The sequence below is a fragment of the Schistocerca gregaria genome, chromosome 5, assembly GCF_023897955.1.
Source record: "Schistocerca gregaria isolate iqSchGreg1 chromosome 5, iqSchGreg1.2, whole genome shotgun sequence".
Lineage (NCBI taxonomy): Eukaryota > Metazoa > Arthropoda > Insecta > Orthoptera > Acrididae > Schistocerca > Schistocerca gregaria.
The window spans coordinates 294,405,383-294,427,608 of NC_064924.1; the positions used below are offsets into that span (position 1 = coordinate 294,405,383).

Here is a 22,226-nt window from a genome sequence, read left to right on the forward strand (position 1 = left end):
GGTGCTGCAACATGCAGTGTGTGGTTTTCATGAACAATAAAAGGACGAAAATTCTGTTTATATTGATCTCTATTGCAATTTTCTGTATAGGTTCCGGAACTCTCGGAACCGCGGTGATGCAAAACTTTTTTTGATGTGTGTACATAAAAACTGTAACTGTTAGTTTGATGGATAACTTCGTATTGTTTTTGTTTTGCGTGTTAGTATCCCCGCTGCTATGGGTTTCTTTATCGACTGTCGTTCTTTATCTGCAGTTAATTGTTGCTATTTGATTTTACATATTGTAATGTTTTCATCTGGAAATAGTGAGTGGAGCTGTGGACGCTGGAAAATGGAGTGCCAAATGGAGAAATCGGAACTTCCTTCTGTTTGAATTCAGTAGAGTGGTAACAACAGTGGAGGTACCCAGAAACATTTTCGACATGTATGGTGATAATACCATTGAACTTTCCAGTTCAGTAAAATAGGATACTCGGATTTATCGCAGCATTTGAAATGGGGCCCTGTCTAGGTAAACGACTAAGGACATAATACAGTGGCTCAACACAAACTTATTACTGAAAACACAATCACGTAACTGGTCCGTGCAATTATACAGTACTCAATTGATAACTTGAGATGAAGATGGTGGCAGTGTCGATCTCCGGTGCTATTCAAAAAAGCCAAATTATCCATAGCTCTTTCCATCTAACAAGCACTGAAAATTCTCTTCTTAGCGTCTAATTTCGTAGTTCAGAGCTAACCAAGTATGCCATGAAATAGAAGCCGAATTACTTCATCATCCGAGGCTATGTTACATAAATTTGCAGCTCTTCTCGCCTCTCAATTTACAAGAAGCGCACCCTTTGCCTGCTAGCCACTGACTAATACCACACGGAAGCCTTGCACTTTGCCGCCATATCAACTTTTTCCATTTCCGCCTACCGAGTTCCGTTGCGGAGGGACTCCCCTCCAAGTTTTACATGATTACAAACCTACATTCCCTACGCATGAACCATGATTACAAACAAAGTTTTAACACTTTCTTCTACAGTATATAGTATATAGCTTTTTAAATTAAATCCATAGATTGGTTACAATCATGTAAATGGTCATAAATAATCAACAAAACATTTATATGTGTGTCACGTCAAAGAGCATGGCTATACGGGAATCACATTAAGTAAAACAGAAAAAGAAGTTATATAAGACCGTTATAGGTAATATCGATATGGTGCTGTACGTTTTTTTATGTGGTCACTCAACCTTCAAATGTTAATTGACAAGAGAACGCTATAACGAACTGCACAATCGTGCTACAGGTGGTTATGAGCCTACTGGATACGGGGACAGCAGATACATCATTTGCTGTTTCCGAGCACGTCATTTGGAGAGATTATGGAGAGGGCGAGTGACCACTTATCCACCGCAGAAGTAGGCAGCGGCGAATCTATGTTGGGGTAGTTATGTACTGGCCTGTCGGATTAAAACGTTTGGGATGGGCTACTGGATACCAAGTACACCCACCAATTCAACAAATTCCTCTTATCTCTAGATCTTTCACAAAACTTTCGTAACGAATTATCGCTACTTTCATACTACCTATTCTTCAGCTTACAAAACTGATCTGCTCTTTTCCTCTTCTCTCTATACTGTTACATCGCTAGTCTTGTTTTCCTTTGCAGCATTCTTTATCTCGCTTCATTTCTCTCGGATTACAAGTTAACATTCTTCGTAAAACCCCTTCGCTGCCATTTGGTGTATTGCCTCTCCAGTATTTCTTCCATGGTTACACAATGGAATTTTCAGTGTCTCCCATTTAATTTCTATGTCCCGTTCCTTCCATGTGCTCTTTCTCGTCTCGATAATTCCTTCTAATTTATTCTTGTAATGTATTGTTCTTGCTTTTCTTTAATTTGGAGACTTTCTATTCTGTGTTTAACTTTGTCCCCACTCTTTTTGTTACTTACCGTATCTATCCTCTGTTTATATCTGTCCCGCGCTAAGCAATGATCTGTGTCTCTATCTGCCCCTCTATAATTACTGACTACCATAATGTCTTATGCATGCCGTTTATCTATGATTACATGGTGTATCTGATTCCTTCTAGCTCCGTCTGGTGATGCCCACGTGCACATCTTAATGTATTTCCTAGGATGTCATGTGCTTTTATTGACATCTCCTTACCGTTGGCGAAGTCTGTCAGCCTTAATCCTTTATCATTACTGTCTTCATGCAGGCTTTCTTTCCCTGTTATGTTCCTATACAATTTTTCTTTCGCTATTTTTGCATTCAGATTCCCAAGGATCATTTTTGATTTTGAACTTGATTTCCGCCTCCAGTTTGAAGTAAAATGCGTTCTTCTCACCTTCATCTGATTCCTCAACAAGGGCATAGGCACACATCATTGTAACATTGAAAAATTTCGCCCTAACTCTCAAAGAGCAGAACCTTGTGCTAACTGCTTTGAAACTTACGACATCTACCTGCATCCCTTGCGCTATACATGAGTATATGTTTCCCCAACACAATCATTCCTTGTGCTTTCCATTGTATTTGTTGTAGCACAGCTATTTTCACTCTATACTTACCCACTTAACCTCTCATTTCTTGCAATTTACCAGGTCTCTTAAGAATTCTCGCATTTCAAGTGGCTATCATGATATCCATTTTCCTTCTCCTTAATATTATTCTTTGTCGTGTCATCATCCTGCAATTCATATCCTTCCGAGGCCAATGTGTGGTGTCCGCAACAATTACATTTTACAAAGTGGGGTTGTTAACTCCATGCCCATCCCCCAGCCTGGAGAACCAGGATTTTCTCTTTGGGGTTTTCACCTCTAGGAAGGTTGATTTCCCTTTACCTATAGAGTCCCCTCCTCGACTGCTGTCCTACGTGAGACACGATTCGTCCGGTCCCTTCTGTCGAGACCTGTTCGGCTTGGGTGACCCTGTCAGCAATTGTGCTATCGTCGATATACATCTAGATTTCACTGAAATGCGCAAACCCTCCTACGTGGCACTGAAGTTGCCTTCTATAAAGCTTTGCCATGGAAATTCTACAGCAGTAGGACGAACACAAAACAGAGCTGTGGAGGAATACGGCCTCATCAGTAAATTAGAGAGATGAAATGCTTGTTGAATTTTGCAACAAATTCCAGCTGGTAGCTATAATTATACTCTGCTGCTTAGCTCCCCCACAACCGTCCCTAATGACTGCGCTGTCGATGGCACGTGGTCTTCCTTCTCTCCTTAGTTCCACCACGGATCTTCGGTAGAGAGGGGCTTGTAGGGAGCTTTCTTTCACTGTTTATTTATTAGCATCGAGCTATGCAGCTCAAGTTGTCGATACCGTGTTCTTTAGCTTCTGTGATTTTTCGCTTTATTTTATTTTTCTGTAACTTGCGTTTTGTATATTTTACTGTTGATGTGACTTTGCGATTATTGTGTTGTACGCTAGTTTCTGCGTACCCTAAACGTCCGCATCTCTGCGAGTGTCCCTCTAGTTTCAATATTTATTAATAAGTATTTACACCATTCCGCAGGGTTAACCAGAACTCCACAGACAAACTTTCAGAGGTTTTTCAGGGATACCTTGTGAGTATTTTGGTGTAAGGAAACTACGGTCTCTGGAGGCTCCTTACAGAGTTATTGCATTTAGTTTGGTTGCTTGCCCCAGTTATCTCAGTAAGTGTGTTGTACTGAAAACAGTGCACAACATTGAAAATATCGACGCTATGTGGTGTGTGTCTTGTTTGGAAGAAAAAAAAATCTGGAACAATAGGATGGAAGACCAAAAACGAAACGCAGTTCAATCTTTACATCGCAGAAGCACTAACGGAAATAAACGGAAGATTCAAGAGTACGGTTTAAATTCATGGTGAAAAGATATCAATGTTAAGACTCGGTGATGACATTGGTATGACATCGCCTATTGAATAGAATGAACAGTCTAATGAATACATAATACGGAATGAGAGTACACCGAAGAAAGACAAAAGTAATAAGAAGTAACAGAAACGAGTATGGCGAGGTACTTAACATTAACGTTAGTGGTCACGAGGTAGACGAAGTTAGTTCTCTTACCTTCGAGACAGAATAAACCCTGACGGACGAGGCGGGGACAAATAAAGCAGACTAGCACAGGCAGAAGGGACACTTTTCTCCAAGATAAGTATTCTGGTGTCTAACACAGACCTTAATTCGAGGAAGAAATTTCTGAGAATGTTCATTTGGGGAGCAGAATTACCGGGTGATCAAAAAGTCAGTATAAATTTGAAAACTGAATAAATCACGGAGTAATGTAGATAGAGAGGTACAAATTGACACACATGCTTGGAATGACGTGGGGTTTTATTAGAACCAAAAAGATACAAACGTTCAAAAGATGACCGACAGATAGTGCTTCATCTGATCAGAATAGCAATAATTAGCATAACAAAGTAAGAAATGCTCAATATGTCCACCATCATTCCTCAACAATAGCTGTAGTCGGGAAATAATGTTGTGAACAGCACTGTAAAGCATGTCCGGAGTTATGGTGAGGTATTGGCGTCGGATGTTGTCTCTCAGCATCCCTCGGTCGATCACGATACACTTGCGGCTTCAGGTAACCCCAAAGCCAATAATCGCACGGACTGAGGTCTGGGAACCTGGGAGGCCAAGCATGACGAAAGTGGCGGCTGAGCACACGATCATCACCAAACGACGCGCGCGAGAGATCTTCCACGCGTCTAGCAATATGGGGTGGTTCTAATAAAACCCCATGTCATTCCAAGCATGTGTACCAATTTTTACCTCTCTATCTACATTATCCCGTGGTTTATTTCGTTTTCAAATTGATACTGACTTTTTGATCACGCGGTATATTGTAGTGCATCATGGACCGTGTGAAAACCGAATGTAAAAGAACAGAAGCGCTTATATGTGTTGCTATAGAACAATGTAGAAAATTAGTTTGTCTGGCAACATAAAGGAAGTTCCCTGCAGAAATGGCGATGAAAGGAACGTATGGTAAACACTAACAAGAAGAAGGGACAGGATGATAGACATATATGTTAAGACATCAGGGAATGACTTTCGGCACTAGAGTGAGTTGTGAACAATAAAAACTACACTGGAAGATGGAGACTGGAATACTTCTTAACAAATAATTGAGGCCGCAGGTGCAATTACTACTCTGACATTAACGGTTTAGCACAGGAGAGGAATTTCTGGCTGCCCAGAAGAGAAAGAGAGAGAGAGATAGCAAATGTATTGGGCTTTGTTTGAGTCGAACTTGTAGATGTGATGAGCAGGTTAGGCGAATCGCCACACAGGTCCTTGTGACCGTATATAAGTAATTTTTCAAATGCGAATACCACTGTTCATTAAGGAAATACGGTACGACACGAACAAAAAGAAGAAGAGAAGCAAGAAGAATTAGAAGGAGCTCTCCAGTGAAATGTCCTTGACTCTCAATGGTAACAGTCGAGGCAAAAAATCCTCTTGGCGTTTTTGCCGTGCCAAATTCTAATAAAAACACGAGCTTTGAGAGACTACCTTAATCCGTCCTGGAGTAACTATTTGACATATCGCCAAAGGCTGTTGCTTCAGGCGAAGACGACAAGGTAAAAGCTGAAAGGTAGAGTTTTAATCTGATTACAGGCTCCAAGAAGACCGAAAACATTTTATGCTTGAATGTTATCACGAAAAACCCATAAAACAGTCCTGGACCCTATCGATCTACGCTGTTCATCGGATCGTGCCTTACTGCAACTTCGCGGACGGACTACCTGCCGGTGCAATAAAAACTCTGTTTACGAGTCTCGGGAGCAGAAACTTCAGAGCTGGGAGGATTCAGAAAATATTTTTGGCGGTATTATTTCTCCCTGTATTAGTTTGCCTGTTGTAGAGGCAAGTTCATGTTTACTGGGCCAGATGCGAATCTATCGTTCTCTGTTGGTGGAATAAAATTAAAACAAAAACCAGGACGACAATTTCATAATCTTTAGATTTATGAGTTTTCGTAATCAACGTGTCGTATCCATATGGAACTACAATTCAGAATACTGATACTCAAAAGTAGATATACAATTGAGTCGATAAATTTTAAGGGAAAAGAATCTCAGACTTCGTAAGGGCACACTTCTGGTATTAATTACGGAATTCAGTATCAACTAAACTGATTCTCTGATGACGCGCGAAACGAGCTACTTATACTAACCGACAGCCGCTCTCTCTACGAACACTGCCTTTTCTTATGAGTGTGATTCTTCAGTATAGCTTAGTGACACTGGTAGACACACATGTTAGCCTAGACTTACTTTTCTCGTAATATCAATGTCTCAGCTATTGTATCTGACATGTGAAGCGATTAATTTCTGAATGGCTAAAAACCAAACCTTTTATCTCATAAATTTTTATGTTGATTCCTGGAAGTTATACAATGAAATTTAATCAGTTACACGAAAATCGTAGTTTGTGGAGATTGTAACAGAAAGGAGAAAATTTAGCTTACAAATCGTATACAGCTACAAAGCACGTCAATTTTCGTTTTCTCTTGGCCACTAGTGACAACATACCTCTTGATGTTAAAATTTCATTCATTTAAACGTTTGGGGCATAGTCTATCATCAGATTATCACATAAAAGGCGAAGTATCGAGTCACATGTTTTCAATCTTAACATTGCTGCCCATAAATCAGTATAGTGTTACAGAGCGAACACGGGATCTGTTGTTATTACCAGCAAAAAGTGGTTGAAAAAGATGTTACTCGTTTTAAAACAAAATGGCTCGCGGGGCTTCTAGGCCATTTTATGTCACAACTAAACCTCATATACTGCTCAAAGAAGTGTACGGAACGATAACTGGTGATAGATAAAGACCCACACTGTCTCGTAATGACTATGGAGTCTGAAACAGTGGTTGTCATTGTGTTACTTCAGCTTCCTGACAGATTAAAACTGCTTGCTGGACTGGGACTAGAATGTAACCGTTATATTTTGCTTTCTATGGTCCTGCCGACTGACCTCTCCAGGTAAATTTCAGTTCGATCCCTACCACTTGAATTCTGGCATTAAATCTACTAATTTCCAAGCTTCACAGAAGCACACACTGCTGTCTCAGCCCTCTTAGGCTGTAGGCTGCAACTAAATATTGTCACTAAGAAATTCCCTGGTGTAACCATTGTGTTCCCTACTCGGTAAGGCACATTGAAATCATTGTACAAAAGTTGTCTGATTAGGTGTGTAAGTCGTTTCTTGTTGCTGTACAAATAGTTAATCTTGACTGTGTAATTTTCCCCTCCCTTATCGTCCCGGTTTGCGAGGATATTATTTGCTGTGAATTTATGAATGTGGAGGGTACACCTCACACAAAGGTAAACAGAGGAAGGTTCAAATCGTGTGTTTCAACTGTAGAACAGAGGTTCATTTTCTATAGTTCAGAACGGGCAATGTACGTAAATAAATCACTTTTTTTTACGAGCATGAAATTTCTGCAGTTCACGTTCGCAGTCGCACTCTTCGATAGTGTTAAAACTTTCATTACGATTTGTGTCCTTGTGGGTTATACCTCATCATCTCTATAGAAGCTGCGCTGTCTGGCAAGAAAAGTAAACGTAACTTGTAATGTCCCTATGTAATGTGAAGTGAAGGTTCTATGGTGTATAGTAATGTGCTTATGTTATTTGCGTCTTATCTGTTATGTGAAGTGAAAAGCATTCTTTATGTAATAGGTCAGAAATCAAATCCACAAATACTAAAGACCATTTATTTTACTTGGATTAACGTCGGAAGTAAAACTCTAAAACATTAAAACGAAAAACAAAGAATAAATATCAAACCAGAGACATCAGCTACTCGTTCAAAGAAGAAGCATCGCTTTGCGGTGGTCTGTCTCTTGCTCCCACACTAATTTATCAAATGTGCCTGTGCAACACAGACTATTGTTGAGGGTGAAGAACATACGTAAATCTTTATGCAGCGGAGCGCTTAACTAATGTTATTATAATATTCCAGCTGCAGTACAAGCGATAATGCGCTACCGTAATTGAGACGACAATTCTCTTTGCTGTGAAAAAGAGCATCTATGTCTTTTGTAATTTTGGAGAGAAGGAATGCCAATTGGACATATTTTCTTGGGGGGAGTCAGATATGCAGTTTGCACATAGACATAATGTGAAGTGCAGAGGAGATACAAACTGTAATCGCAATTATCATGAATAAAAAATTCATCTTGGGAAGAAGAAGGTAAATATCGTCTACGAACTTTCATTCGATGTTGGATCCCCGGACCATCATGTGGCCGAGCGGTTCTATTCGCTTCAGTCTGGAACCGCGCTGTTGCTGCGGTCGCAGGTTCGAATCTTGCCTCGGGCGTGGATGTGTGTGATGTCCTTAGGTTAGTTAGTTTTAAGTAGTTCTAAGTCTACGGGACTGATGGCCTCAGATGTTTCATCCCACAGTGCTCAGAGCCATTTCAACCACTTGCTACCATCACCGTCCGAACGACTGGCAATATTTCGCTGTCAGCTTGTTTGCCTTTAGCTGCCATGAGAGGCGTAGTTTTCATCGCAGGTTGTAGCATTTTTCTCCAACTTTGCCTGGCGCTCCCTGAGAACTGGAGAAACGGAAACCTCCGACCGCCAACTCATCCTGTACCTAACACGTTCTCTCCTTACAGTATACAGGTCAAAATTTTAAAATCTATGCATCTAGCTGTTCATTATAAACTTTATAAACGTGCACAGTAACGACGAGTGTGTGAAAGATCAGAGTTGTAAATCTCTGTGACAGATGTAACGACCATATGAGTGCATTACAGTTCTTTGTGGTTAGCGTTTTTACTAGGCAAGGTAGGATATACAAGAGGTATGAACAACGTCAGTTGCTTAGCGGTCACTGTGAAAGACACGGAGATGCCACGTATACGTATGAGAAAACGTTATCAGCACATGTCAGTGTTTGAAAGGAGACTACCATGGGTCTCCATTTGGTCGGCTGGTCTATTCGTACAATATCCAGATATGTGAGGAATTCGGATGTGACAGTGGTGCAGTGCTGGACTGAATGGGAATGTGAAGGGAGGTACAAACATCCTCAAGGTTATGGTCGACAACAAAAGAAGATAGACGTCTTGCGGAAGAAGCACATCGTAACACCTACACTTGAGCGCCTGCCATCTGAAAACAAATGACGGACTTCCTGCCACACTCTGAGTGGTTCTGCACCATTGGTAGGAGACTAGCAGCTACTGGATAGGGAATTACTGTGTCGTGCATAGGCTGCCGTTAAGACCATAACACAAACGGGTCATACATGGTATGAATGGGTGGTCTCTGTTGTTTTGGACATTTCTGTAGGAATCTCAAAGCAGCTAGCATGGACGAGATGGACGGGAACCGCAGACAGGTGGTTCTTGGTGTGAATGTGGCTCAGCCATGGCCCAATTCGTGTATCTTTCATACCGATCGGTGCAGTAGGTTAGCATCGGTAGTGACGTTATTTTCGGTTCTTTGTCCGAAGTTCTTATTTAGTAAGCTTCTGAGACATGTTACCGATTGGTCCTCCTGCCGATTTTTCGGCAATTGTACTGAGAGGTTCAAATGGCTCTGAGCACTATGGGACTTAACTTCTGAGGTCATCAGTCCCCTAGAATTTAGAACTACTTAAACCTAACTAACCTAAGGACATCACACACATCCATGCCCGAGGCAGGATTCGAACCTGCGACCGTAGCGTTCGCGCGGTTCCAGACTGTAGCGCCTAGAACCGTGTACTGAGAGGTTTTGGATTTCGGTATGGCCCTCTCGTTCATTTTGGTGTGGTTTATTTACACCTAGAATTTGTTGTTTTAAACAAATTGAGCGGTTTTAGCTTCGGATTTAGTGATTGATTTACTGAAGAATCACCAGGACGCACATGGGTGGAAAGTGAGTTCATAATAGACTGTTTTCCTTTGTTAGAAATGTGAGTTGTATTGCTGTTACTGTGAAAAGTTGTAACATAAAAAGAAACAGTTTCTGTCATTATTCTCACAAAATACTTTTTATTGTTACATAAATAAGAGTTTAAAACTCATTAAATTTCAAAAGGTCGGCTCTGCTTACGTGGATCACATGAGTGTTAGCTGAAATTACTAGTGACTTCACGTAATTTTTTCCGCAAATGGTTTCTTTATTAATTATCGAAATGCGTTTAGAACTTTTAAATGACAATGCAAAGAAATTTTGTGGACCCCGATAAATGAAACCTTAAAAAATTTCATGCATGTATGGCTCATGCCTGCATCATTCGGCAACGAAGTCAGCCTGCGTCTTTTGGCAGTGTTATGTAAGATAAGCACAAATGGCATCCGAGTTGTAGTAGCGAAGTTGGTTAGGTATCCCAATCCTGTGACGAAGGTCGTGGGTTCGCATACTGTGTGATACCAAAATAACATTTTTTTTCTCTTCGTGTTTGTAAGACATTCTGAGGCTTCGTTAATCGTCAAAGTTAACAATTTTTCTGAAATATCCGTTGTTGTTTACACGTAAGAGCGCGCTTTATCAGTAACGAGTATCTTCGATTTCGTGACTTCCACATGCTTAAGAAATGAAAGATGAAATTTCTGTGCGTGAAACAACTGACAGTGATATTTATATTTTTTCTGGTCACAAATAATTCACCATTTTTTCTGAATTGGTAGCGATTACCGAGAGTGTGGTCATACAGGAATCTATGAGCACAACATAAATTACTGCGAATGAAACTAGCAGCAATTGGCTTTGTACTCTAGCTTGGCACAAGTATTTATCTACGATCGAATCCTTAACAACACTAGACACAGGTGAAAGATACCCGCCACAACATTTTCAGACTATACCACTATATATGAAACATACGCTTGTTATAAACTACAACGAACTTCTATAGCTGCACTCGCTACACGCTCTCGAAGAGGCCTTTTTCTAAATGTTGCTTTATGAAACAAATCACATAGGAAAGTAGATTATTTCATCATTTCGATCTCTAGGAGCAAGTTACAACCACATTCTATGCATATTCTTATTCTTTGACATTTTTTAAACAATTTTTCGGGTTCGTGGAGATGCAATCCGTCTATGCAACTAACTGAAGGCAGTTTGTTTATCAACATAAGCATTTCGCTTCTTTAATTTGTGAAACATCTTCACGAATTAAAGAAGTGAAACGCGTATGGCAATTAACAAGCTGCCTTAAATTAGTTGCATAGATGGAACACCCCTCCACGAATTTTGAAGCAACTAAGGAACGACGGAAAACAGAAAAAAATTACGAATTTTTCGGGTGTTCCTATAGATGCTCAATGTGGTATTACATCCCTACTCATATTCCGAAACGTAAAATCCATAACAAGACGTCGATATGAATGAGAATAAAATGACATAATGTGACATTTATTACAGTTTCCAGAACTCAGTCAATATTCTATCGCTATCATGCATTCATGGAAGCAAGTGGCCAGCGAAATTTGAATAGTATTACGTACTCTGCCCACACTTTTCGGTACTGTGAAGAATAGCGTTCCTGTGTTGGCTGCTGCCCGCTTCAGATTCGTGCCACTGTGGCACCGCAGTGCGCATGCCCAGATCTGAGGAAGATTGCTTTTGATTGGTTGGCGCGAGGAGAACTGACAACAGCGTTTCGGTTCTGTAGGACCGTTCGACATCGCTTCCGAAATACTTGCAGAATAATGTTGGGGCTCTCCTTCGAAAACAAGACAGTTCGGTGCGCTCCCGTACTGAACCGATTGGCAAAATGGTGGAAAGATACCGAATAGGGCCCTAGGAAGTGTGTGGAGATATTCCGTACAACTGCAATGAACACTATGTGTGGATGGCGCACTTGTTAACGCAACCGCCTAGTAAGCAGAAGATCCTGTGTTCGAGTACCGGTTTGGCACACATTTTTACTATATACCGCTAATTCCCCATAAAGTTTACACAATATGTACCACAGCTGAGGTTACCGCCTGGTGTCTGTTATTTCGGACATTTCCGAGAGAACAGATACCACGCATTCATAGGACTGGAGTTGTTTTAGGAATCGGTGTGCCGTTAGAAGCCATTATTATTGGAAGAGTTCTTGAGAATACCGATGCCACTCGGCGTGACTTACAGGTGTGAAAGCAGACTTTCGACTGCGGTAGCAATGAAAACAAAAGTGAACAACTGAATGAACTTTTTATACGACTTTCGATACGCATTGGCGGACACCAAAAAGGATGTGAAAAGGGATTGTTAGAAATAAGCAGAAGCAAACACCCAATTGAATCATTAGTTTTTGCTTTAGTGGAAAACACAGAAAATGCGTGAGTTTCAGTTGTTTAAACATTAACAAAACACTAAAAATAATTTGTCACTTTAAAAATAAGAGCGTTAATTTTATAACAGTCTAGTGTTTAATTAGGTACCAATTTTTTTTAGGGTACTGGACGATATCTGAACACGTTCAGTGGTAATAGACCAGACAGGTTGGGAACCTTCATTGTAACTGCAGTTTGATTTCCATACAAATTGTACAAGGATGTGCTGGAAAGTAATGCCACCTATGTAATGCCTCCGATTATGTTCTCAATATCGGTTGAGGTATTACATCCGAATTGTAGCTTGTAACTTGACGATGCGCAATACAACTATGGGATGCGAAAGAAACAGGATGCTGTAATCGAGTTTCTAACCGCAGAAGAGTTCGCCCACACATGGAGCGCCACCGTTTCCTTCTCCACGGCATGCCGGACCACACACGAGTGCTGCGATATCTGCAGCAATTCGATACCTCGGATTTACTGTCATCGATCATTCTTCATACATTACCGACTTGATCCCATCCGATTTTCATCTATTTCCAAAAGTTAAACAACACCTCCAAGGGCTTCACTTTGATAGTGACGAAGCCAAGCAGGCAGAAGTGAGGTTGTAGCTGCACCAACAGAGTCAAACATTCCAGAGTGACGTTATCAAGAAACTGGTTTCTTGTTGGGAGAAATGTGTTCGTCCCGAGGGTGACTACGTAGCTTAATAAATACGTAGACATGAACAGTAAAGATCTGGAATGTCAATAAGATTTATTTTATTTAAAAAGCTTTAAGTGTTTTCACACAAAAAGTTCGGAGATATTACTTTCCAGCAGACCCTGGTAGATAACCTCCTGGTCTCTTTATTTTATCAGTCATAAGTCTATAATTTTTAAGAGTGTTTTCTGGATAAGCTATCAATAAAAAGTTTTGTTTTTTCTATTGCTCGATTTTATTGTCCTGCATAGTTCGAGAGACCTCTCTAAATATTCTAATTATGTACATTATTTCTTCAGGATAAGTCAAGAGCGAGGTGATTAAATTAATTCGATATTTTTATCGTCCCAGAGCTCTTACTCTTGGCTTCCCATTGAGCTCTTCTGCGATGGAATATCATATACGTGGCCCTCTAGTACGACCAGGCTCTTCTGCGGTCGACACACGCGGTTTTTCTGCTCCATCCACCCCCGCCCCCACTCCCGGGCTGTTTTATGAGTCGTCCGCTGTCAAAGAGAATAAAAAGCCACTGGGCAGAATGCGTTCGCTTCGCGCTCGTAACTCTTTGTTGAATATTCTATTTTCCACGCACAGTGGGAACGTTACAATAAAAAAAGCTACATATGTTGGCGCGAGGAATTTCCCCTATGAGGCAGTGGCAGAAATGACTCTTCTTTCGACAAAGGCAGTATTTCGCGTGTCTCTAGGTCCGAATTGCGCACTGTTTACTACCCTGCCTTTCTTTCCAGTGAGACACTGTTTTTTCTTATTTCACTGCGCAGTTTAGAATGTACCGACGTATGTAAAACTATCTGCCTTCTGGGTTACTGAAATATTCTCGTCCACATGTTTTTCTTTTCGGCGAGCAAATACGATGATATTATTAACGAAAACACGAGCAACAGGTGCGGCGATGTTCAGAAGCCACAACACATCCGATATTCGTGAATGCGGCTTCTGTTGCGTGGTATATGTTTCAACAGGGAGCTTTCGCTGCCCTCGCTCCAGCCTCATTTTTGTAGACGAATGATGCCAATAATCTGATCGACTCTCTATCCTTCCCACGCTACTGTGATAGTCTGAAATTTGCCGTGATTTGTCTTGGAAATTCATTATTATTATCTGAGTTGTCAGGACTAACAGCCAACTGCCAGATAAATCTACGAGTACCAACACCTGTGCAAGATGGTAAATTTATAGAGATTCTTAATTTATTGGTTTGTCATATAGGAATGCCTTACAACCGCGTGGAGTGGCCGCTCGGTTAGAGGCGCCATGTCACGGATTGGGCGCCAGAGGTTTGAGCCCTCACTCGGGCATGGGTGTGTATATTATTCTTAAGATAAGTCAGTTTAAGTAGTGTGTAAGTCTACAGAACGATGACCGCAGCTGTTTGGCCCCTTAGCAATTCACAAACATTTGGACAACGAACACTTTGAATGCCTTACAGATCTGTGTAGCATACAGGATCTCATTTTACACACTACACAAATAGGCAAAGTCTGCATGAAAATTATTTTCCATTTGATATTTATAACTGGAGGTTTTTCAAAAATAAAAAGTGGGTTCATGACTCGTGACAAATTCATTTTAGCCGGCCGGAGTGGCCGAGTGGTTCTAGGCGTTGCAGTCTGTAACCGCGCGACCGCTACGGTCGCAGGTTCGAATCCTGCCTCCGGCATGGATGTGTGTGAGGTCCTTAGGTTAGTTAGGTTTAAGTAGTTCTAAGTTCTAGGGGACTGATGACCTTAGAAGTTAAGTCCCATAGTGATCAGAACCATTTGAACCTAATTTATTTTAACTGACGTGTAGGTTTAGGTTGGTTCCCACCTTCGATTAGCCAAATGCTGTAGTAGTCCGCAAGTTCCGCCTAGGAGAATATACACTGAAGCGCCAAAGGAACTGATATAGGCACGCGTATTCAAATACATAGGTATGTAAACTGGCGGAATACGGCGCCGCGGACGGCAACGTTGAAGGACCCATCCGAGGCGTAAAGCTTTGTATCGTGTATCAGCAAGCGTACACGAGTGAGCCTTCAACTCCGAAATTGGACTGTTCATTTGGAAAGATGTTGCCGTGTCCATTGTGCATTTGGACGGTCTAGGGCAATTCCAGCAGGACAATGTGACACCCCACACGTCCAGAATTGCTTCAGAGTGGTTCCAGAAACACTCTTATGAGTTTAAATACTTCCTCTGGCCACTACATTCCCCAGACATGGACATTATTGAACATATCTGGGATGCCTTGTCACGTGCTCTCCAGAAGAGACCTTCACCCCCTCGTACTCTTACGGGTTTATGGACGGCCCTGCAGCACTCATGGTGTCAATTCCTCCCAGCTCCATTTCAGAGTTTTGTCAAGTCCATGACACGTCATGTTGCGGCACTTCTGTGTGCCCGCGGGGGCTCTACACGATATTAAGCAGGTGTACCAGTTCCTTTGGCTCTTCAGTATAATACAGAAACGTGTAGAATACGATAAACGCGAAACGAAGTTTAACGATTTACAAACAGATGAAGCATATGCCTTCCCTTCCTGAGATTTCGTTGACGACTGTAGAATCAGGAATGGCAACCTGCCACAAAGTAATGAAATAGAATTTGGCAGAACCTTCAAACGCGGACTCCGCAGTAGATGGAATAGGAGGTGAATATGTAAAACACACCAAAGTGTTTCTACATCAAAATCATGTCATTCTATAAATGGAGATGAGATAATGGGCTTACACATTGTGAATTAAAGAATGACCATGTCTCTGTAAGTTCCATCGTAGCCACGGCCGTTACGAGTTCCGCAGCGCGCTCACCAGCAGAGTTTGTATCAAGAGGAACAGTTATTATGAGTGCAATGACTGATACGACCATGGGATCCAATATTCGCAAATCAACCTTGTAGATTGCTTTCTCATATTTTTGGAACGTCCTAAGATATTCGAATTAGATGAGTGGCTTCACTACGAAGACAGATTTGCTTGCTAATGAAATCTAGGTTTTCAGTGCGACTTTGTGGGAAACGCCATATACGTTACAACATGTGATGACGAAACCTGTGCTAGAATTATGTTAGCAACCAAGGATCTGCCGATTATGTGCATACAAAGGGGAAGGTCAGTAAGGTGAGTACCATTTACGCAGGTCCTGGAATTAGGACAGTTTGAAATTTCAATGTTCCATTTGAAGAAACACTTGAGCAATTTGGTGGAAAACGCTTACCTGTTATGGAACCGTTCCGAAAATAATGTCTGAGAAATGGACCATAAATAAGTATTTCAATGTATAAAATGGGATAAAGAGTGTTAGAACTAACTCATATAAACTGAAACGTCCCCTTAGAAAAACTAATACATGACTATGCTTAAATTGACACCCAATTTTTTTTTTATTTATTTTTTTTTTTTTTAGCGCAACGCGATCTGACTTTTAGTAATCCCTACAAGAGAACCTATACGTTTCACAAATCACTTACCTCACAAAAATCTTCGTTACTCGAATTACTGCAATACAGCGAGCGCCACTACTTCCATCTAACTATAAGATTCAAACTACGGAAGGCACTAACTACTGATAGGCATAGTTAGCAAATGAAAAATTTTGATACAGAACAAACAATGTATTTACCTTAATAGTCATAATATATATATCAGTTCATGACATCCATTCTTACAAATTTCAGAACTCCGCCATCTCTCTCCCCACGTCCACCACTGCTGGCTGCTCACCTCCTACTGCACAACGCTACGCGCTGTTAACATCCAGCCGCCCAACACTACAATGGCGAATATTACAACAATGCCAACAAGCCACTGACTGCACACAGCACAACCAGTGATTTTTCATACAGAGCGCTATGTGGCGTTACAATAAAAAAACCTAAACAGCCTACTTAAAAAACGTATCCCGTTACATGTATTCATTCAGAGATTTAAAGCCTGAGTAATATATGAAGGACAACCACACACACTTATGGCAGTTGCAGAGCCACGGAATAACTGAAATTAGCGTGTCCAAAAAGTAAACAAACTACGTAGAAACATCTACGTGCATCCAGACATGGAACACAGAAACATACGTAAGGGTTCAAAAATGGCTCTGAGCACTATGGGACTTAACATCTGAGGTCATCAGTCCCCTAGAACTTAGAACTACTTAAACCTAACTAACCTAAGGACACCACACACACATCCATGCCCGAGGCATGATTCGAACCAGTGACCTTAGCGGTCGCGCGGTTCCAGACTGAAGCGTCTAGAACCGTTTGGCCACCATATGTAACGGCTCCACATATGAAAACGTATTGCGGAGTCCCTTTACGCACACAAACACTCCGTAACAGGAAGTACTATTGGTGTAAAACAGCAGGGCATTTATAAGTTGGGACAATTGCCCAGGATAAATGCCTAGGCAAATGTCTAAATTTCATAAATGTCCGGGCATTTATGATATTTAAAGATTAGTTCATAAGCGGTGCTTATAAAAATTTAAGCTGATGTTTTGTATTGGAAAATGCGTTTTGCAATACTTCTTTTATAATGGTTAGGTAACCAACTAGAAGAAGCTACTTGAGAGTTAGGGGAGGGTCACAAGAGAAATAAATTCGCCCGTAAATATAAATTTTTACATCTTTAATGAGATCGATCCGACGGGTAGCACACAATAAAAAAGGAAGGAGCAAAATTGAAATTATAGTGTGCCTCAAATGTTGCTACATTTGACAATAGGGCCTTTTATTTTTTTCACTGAAAACACTAATAATTAAGAAAACATTTATCATCAAGAATCTTACATTACTGTACTTGATAGTACAGTAAGCAAAATGGAGATGCCATGTGGCTAAGGCCTCCCGTCAGGTAGACCGTTTGCATGGTGCAAGTCTTTCAAATTGACGCCACTTCGGCGACTTGCATGTCGATGGGGATCAAATGATGGTGATAAGGGCAACACAACACCGAGTCCCTTAGTGGAGAAAATTTCCGTCCCAGCCGGGAATCGAACCCCGGCCGTTAGGTATGACATTCCGCCGTGCTGACCACTCTTCTACCAGGGGCGGACAGTACAGTAATAATTTTGCTGTCAATAATCGTTCTTCAATAATATTCAGAGATTTGACCCGGATTATTAACTGTGTTACGTTACAAAGCGATGACCTAAGAAAAATGTTTCTTTTTATTTGGCTGCTTATCATTACATAGTTGTTCAACGCCGTCTGTATGTGTGTGTGTGTGTGTGTGTGTGTGTGTGTGTGTGTGTGTGTGTGTGTGAATGAGTGCTCGAAATAGGGAGAGAGAGAGAGAGAGAGAGAGAGAGAGAGAGAGAGAGAGAGAGAGAGAGAGAGAAGAACTGTTAAAATAAAAAAGAACATTATAAATGAGCAGCAGGTGTCGTCACCAACAAGCCCCCTTCCTTTGTACAGCGCCGGCCGCTGTGACCGAGCTGCTCTAGGCCCTTCAGTCGCGATCGCTACGATCGCAGGTTCGAATCCTGCCTCGGGCACGGATGTGTGTGATGTCCTTAGGTTAGTTAGGTTAAAGTAGTTCTACGTTCTAGGGGACAGATGAGCTCAGATGTTAAGTCCCATTTGAACCATTTCTGAACCTTGGTACAGCAAGTTGGGATTCAGCAAGTTGGGATTCTACTAAAAAAACACCTTCTCCTTTCTTTCCTTTCGTACTTAGTAATAAAACCAAGGCAAACATTACAATAAAGGCAGTGCAAACATTTATTAACTTTTAATATCGAGGGTATCGTCCCATCCCTTATTTTAATTGATAATTTATACATTCTAGCAGTAAAAACTTTAAAAAGTACGTTTTTATATATGCCCAGATTTGGGCATTTAAAACTACTTTGCATAAATTCCCGGGCAAATGCCCATCTATAAATGTCCTGCCCACAGGGCATCGCTATGTAGTACCCTAAGCAGTAGCTCCGATACAAATACCTTAATAGTGAGTACTGAGATACTTCAGATTGATCCAGTAACATTAATTTCTGTCCGAAAGTGGACACCTTAATGCGTGCGTCCGAGTCGAAACCGGAAAAAGTGCAACCCTCCCCCCCCCCCCCCCCGGCTGTAATTATAAAACACATTCAGGAGGAATCACAAAAGAAACAAACCTGACAGACAAATATAAGTAGCAACGAGGCCCACTACCGTGGCAACATCAAAAGATGTCATACGAAACCATGGGGCCAAAACCATCACCGATTTGGAAACCGACTTCGCATCACAGACACCTGAATGACCAAAACAGCATGCGCGCCAAACGTGCGAAGAGTCAGAAGACTTATACAATGAATTACAATGGGCTCCTTAAGTGCAACTTCCTGGCAGATTAAAACTGGGTGCCAGACCGAGACTCGAACTCGGGACGCCGGGGACCGGCACGCCTTCCCGCTCGGGAAACAGCGCGTTATACCACGCGGCTAGCCTGGCGGACCAACTGAGCTACCCAAGCGCGACTAGCGCCGTGTTCTCACAGCTTTACTTCTGCCAGTACCTCGTCTCCTACCTTCCAAACTGCATAGAAGCTCTCCTGCGAAACTTGTAGAACTAGCATTCCTGGAAGAAAGGATATCGCTGAGACATAGCTTAGTTACAGCCTGGTGGACGTTTCTAAAATAAGGCCCCTAAAGTGTTGAAAAAGGAGAGAAAAGTCACACGGACAGAAGAACGGGAAGCAACACCAAAATCCAACATGGACGATGAGATCGACGCTGCGAACATCAACGGGCACGCAACAGAGAAAATTGCAGCAACTACTCGAACGCGTTAGACATTACTATGAATTGGTCTGAAGACGTGGGAGAGTAAACATCACTCAGGATTATAAAATTGCCACGGTAAATGTTCGTAGAATTTAAAGCATTAACAGATTACCTACACGCTGCGGATCTTAATCCAGAAAGTGGTGAATCATAAAATCACAGTTAATATAGGTTACGATGCAGTTTCAAATATAGAAACTGAAAGTGGCAGAGCTATTTTATTCAAGCAAAGCACAAAATCCAAAAGCCAAACACTTTTTTCTTGCTGCAGAACAAACTCAATGGTTTCCAGGAAATTTTGTTAGTGAACTTTTACACAACCTCAGGAAGTATTGGACGAAGACATAGTAGCACTTTCCTCCGGGACGAAGTAGCCAATTTGTTTATCAGACCTTACACTACCATAATAACTGGAGGAGATTTTTAACTGTGAGTTGAAAAATTGGATGCATAAGGACTTCATAAGTCAAGTTACCAGTTGCGAAATATGGCCAATTAGATTCTCCGACCACAATGCCTGTCGTATGTCTCTGAAACTTGGCTGATAAAATATTTTTATGGGAAGGCGCGTGTAGTAGATGAATTTCTCCGTGTTAAAAAAAGCTTATATGACTAACAACAAAACCAAGCCTACATAAATGCATAAAGAACATTGCAAAAGAGAAATAGCACTCTATTAGGAGAGCTGTACAGGGATGAAACGAATATAACTTCAAATGTACAAAGGATTAACCGTACGGAAGCCATATTAACTGCACTCGCTAAACAATCTTTGCAGGGAATTCAAGTTAGGGCACAAAATCTAAGTGATGTTCCTAATGAACCGACCTCCATATACCACATTATCCGCGAATCTAAACCAGCTGAACAGAAGGTAACCACCAAATTTCTGGATCCACAGAATAACGTGTACAACACTCAGACCGCTATGAAGGACTACATTGTGAACTACACTCCTGGAAATTGAAATACGAACACCGTGAATTCATTGTCCTAGGAAGGGGAAACTTTATTAACACATTCCTGGGGTCAGATACATCACATGATCACACTGACAGAACCACAGGCACATAGACACAGGCAACAGAGCATGCACAATGTCCGCACTAGTACAGTGTATATCCACCTTTCGCAGCAATGCAGGCTGCTATTCTCCCATGGAGACGATCGTAGAGATGCTGGATGTAGTCCTGTGGAACGGCTTGCCATGCCATTTCCACCTGGCGCCTCAGTTGAACCAGCGTTCGTGCTGGACGTGCAGACCGCGTGAGACGACGCTTCATCCAGTCCCAAACATGCTCAATGGGGGACAGATCTGGAGATCTTGCTGGCCAGGGTAGTTGACTTACACCTTCTAGAGCACGTTGGGTGGCACGGGATACATGCGGACGTGCATTGTCCTGTTGGAACAGCAAGTTCCCTTGCCGGTCTAGGAATGGTAGAACGATGGGTTCGATGACGGTTTGGATGTACCGTGCACTATTCAGCGTCCCCTCGACAATCACCAGAGGTGTACGGCCAGTGTAGAGATCGCTCCCCACACCATGATGCCGGGTGTTGGCCCTGTGTGCCTCGGTCGTATGCAGTCCTGATTGTGGCGCTCACCTGCACGGCGCCAAACACGCATACGACCATCATTGGCACCAAGGCAGAAGCGACTCTCATCGCTGAAGACGACACGTCTCCATTCGTCCCTCCATTCACGCCTGTCGCGACACCACTGGAGGCGGGCTGCACGATGTTGGGACGTGAGCGGAAGACGGCCTACGGTGTGCGGGACCGTATCCCAGCTTCATGGAGACGGTTGCGAATGGTCCTCGCCGATACCCCAGGAGCAACAGTGTCCCTAATTTGCTGGGAAGTGGCGGTGCGGTCCCCTACGGCACTGCGTAGGATCCTACGGTCTTGGCGTGCATCCGTGCGTCGCTGCGGTCCGGTCCCAGGTCGACGGGCACGTGCACCTTCCGCCGACCACTGGCGACAACATCGATGTACTGTGGAGACCTCACGCCCCACGTGTTGAGCAATTCGGCGGTACGTCCACCCGGCCTCCCGCATGCTCACTATATGCCCTCGCTCAAAGTCCGTCAACTGCACATACGGTTCACGTCCACGCTGTCGCGGCATGCTACCAGTGTTAAAGACTGCGATGGAGCTCCGTATGCCACGGCAAACCGGCTGACACTGACGGCGGCGGTGCACAAATGCTGCGCAGCTAGCACCATTCGACGGCCAACACCGCGGTTCCTGGTGTGTCCGCTGTGCCGTGCGTGTGATCATTGCTTGTACAGCCCACTCGCAGTGTCCGGAGCAAGTATGGTGGGTCTGACACACCGGTGTCAATGTGTTCTTTTTTCCATTTCCAGGAGTGTATTTTACTGAGCTTCTTACAGAGCCGGGAACTAGTGACATAGTTCAAAGCAATATGCTACATAACGCAGTAACAATCGTTAATCCGGTAG

At 42.3% G+C, this 22,226-nt stretch overlaps 1 non-coding gene across 1 annotated transcript; it reads left to right on the forward strand.

Moving 5' to 3' along the window:
- Positions 1 to 14,591: 14,591 nt before the first annotated feature.
- Positions 14,592 to 14,675, forward strand: Trnay-gua (transfer RNA tyrosine (anticodon GUA)). The gene is given in 2 exon segments: positions 14,592 to 14,631; positions 14,641 to 14,675. It is a non-coding gene; the product is annotated as a tRNA-Tyr (tRNA).
- Positions 14,676 to 22,226: the final 7,551 nt, after the last annotated feature.